The sequence below is a fragment of the Diospyros lotus genome, chromosome 10, assembly GCF_014633365.1.
Source record: "Diospyros lotus cultivar Yz01 chromosome 10, ASM1463336v1, whole genome shotgun sequence".
NCBI classification, from domain to species: domain Eukaryota; kingdom Viridiplantae; phylum Streptophyta; class Magnoliopsida; order Ericales; family Ebenaceae; genus Diospyros; species Diospyros lotus.
The window spans coordinates 8,005,907-8,008,251 of record NC_068347.1 but is presented as its reverse complement, the minus strand read 5'-3'; positions in this window follow the sequence as shown (position 1 = coordinate 8,008,251).

The window sequence follows — 2,345 nt, the reverse complement described above, 5'->3', positions numbered from 1 at the left end:
AAACGTATTGCCCTTCACTATTCATCGTTTCTTTTGGCATCAATACGAAACTAGGACGTTCTTTTCCATCCATACACAAGCCGTGAAAAGGAGAAGGAGCTAGCACTCTTATTCTGCTCTCCTCGCCAATGGACACGTGCCGCGAATCTCGAGTTAGAGGTTAGACGCTTGGACGGCTCGAATCTGCGAATGACTCGATAATCTAAAGGTTAGATTTATTTATTTGTATGTGAATGATTTGATTTCAACGTTAATCCAATCGCCGGGGTAAGGTTCAAAATTTTTGAACTACGCTGTTTGCCCCACAGCGATCTTGCTTTACTTTCAGTGGTATCAGAGCCATCATCGAAATATTTCATTTCCTTACGTGTGGATTCGGTTATTTTGTTATTTGTGAAATAATTAAATAATTGTTGCGTTTGTACTTTTTTTCAAAATATTTTTGTGTGGAAGGGAAAAACTCGTGTATGACATGAAAAAAGCAAAAAACTGGGTTCGGGGTGCATATGGATGCACTAGGGCATCGAAAAACGCAGCCAAATGGGGCCTGCGTGCGCTGGGCACTACCAGGGCGGCCTGAGCGCGCATATGGCCTAGCCAGGCATAGCCTCGCACGTTAGGGCGTTGCCAAGCGCGCGCATGGCTCGCCCAAGCGAGGCCGCATGGGCACTGGCATGACCAGGCAAAGCTGCAGGTGCGGGCGCGACCCGCGAGCAATGCGCGGGTGCGACCCGCAGCCCGTGCGTGGGCATGGCCAACCCTTGCGAGCGCCTCGCGACCCCAATGGCCCATGTGGGACCCTTACGCAGCCCACGCGGCCCCTGCCGCCCGCATGACCCAGGTGCGCCCAATGGGCTTTGTGGCCTGGCAGCATGTGCGACATGCTGCCCGGTCGCCTCCCGGCCCCTCTCGCTACCTCGGGTTTCGATTTAACCCTTCCCCGGGGTTCACATGAAGCACCTGGGCTGACCCTTCGGTGGCCTAGTGCATTCCGTTCCCTCGAGTGGGGCCCGACCAAATTGTTTGGCAATTTTTTTTTTTTTTTTATCCGATCCATGAGTGTATGACACCTACGGGCCGTGATTAAAAATGGGCCAGGGCCGTTTATTGGATTATTTATTAATTATTGGACTGCTAGTATATGTTTGACATGCATTGGTTGATCCAAGGCCTATTAAGCCTTATTAGTTGGACTAATGGATGGAGTCCAAGCCCAACACAATTAAAACAATTTTGTTTTTCCAAATTTATACAAATTTTCAATTTATTGAAAGTGTTTTATTAAGACTTAAATAGATGCGATAATTAATTAACATAATCTAAATGAATCAATGTGATTGATTGCATGAGTGTATGGTATGGATTGAGTAAAACCCTAATTTACACCTTCTCAGCTTAACAAACCCAATAATCGAATAGTTAAGACAGGCGTTAAAATCTCGAATGCGGAAGCTAGATCGAACCTAATATGGTTCACAACCATAATACTTTATTTATCATAAAATTGTTCAAGATGTCTATAAAATATATTACATGGACATCATCAAGTGATAACTGAACATCTTAAACATATCCAAAATTACATAGGTTCGCATAAAAACAAAATTATGTTAATCATGCTACAAACAGTAGATTAAGCTTATTCTTCAGCTACCTCCTTTCCCTTTCCCTTAGAGTCGCTCGTCGAACCTGGAACATTTGAATATTCCAGGGACATAGTCCAATTAGAAGATGAATCTTCTAGTGAGAAACTCCAAAAAAACAGTTTATATAGATGCATGATCAAGTATAAAATGTATGAGAAGACAACTAGAACTACTCTGAAGTGCCTCGTGAACACGTCAGCCTTCTCCAACGAGAGCTTTCTCAATGGCGCATGCATAGTGCCTCTCGGGAGGTCCCTAACCATGTCACTTCGGCCCGACCTCATAGAACTCATGCAAGCACCACATCCGTTGTTCCTTAGACTCACGATTTTCCCCACGAGAGCTTTCTTGATGGTGCACGCATAGCGCTTCTCGGGAGATATCCAACTTTTTCCCTCGGCCAACAACAAATAGGTACAACAGTATGGCCACACGAATTTTATAAACGCAACAATTAAAAAGCCAATAGCATATAATTTTCAGAAAAATACATTTCATATATGTAGCATGATTTCACGTAAGAGAATAACAAGAGTCTACGTACAAGAACTTCACAAAACATGTCTCATGCAATAGAAGTCTCTCATAAGAGAATAAAAAATAATATTTGGAGTATAGGAGTCTCACCTTGTTGGTTTATCTCTTCGACGGTATAATTTCACAGCAAACGGCCTACGTTTCTGCAGAAAACATGCATTT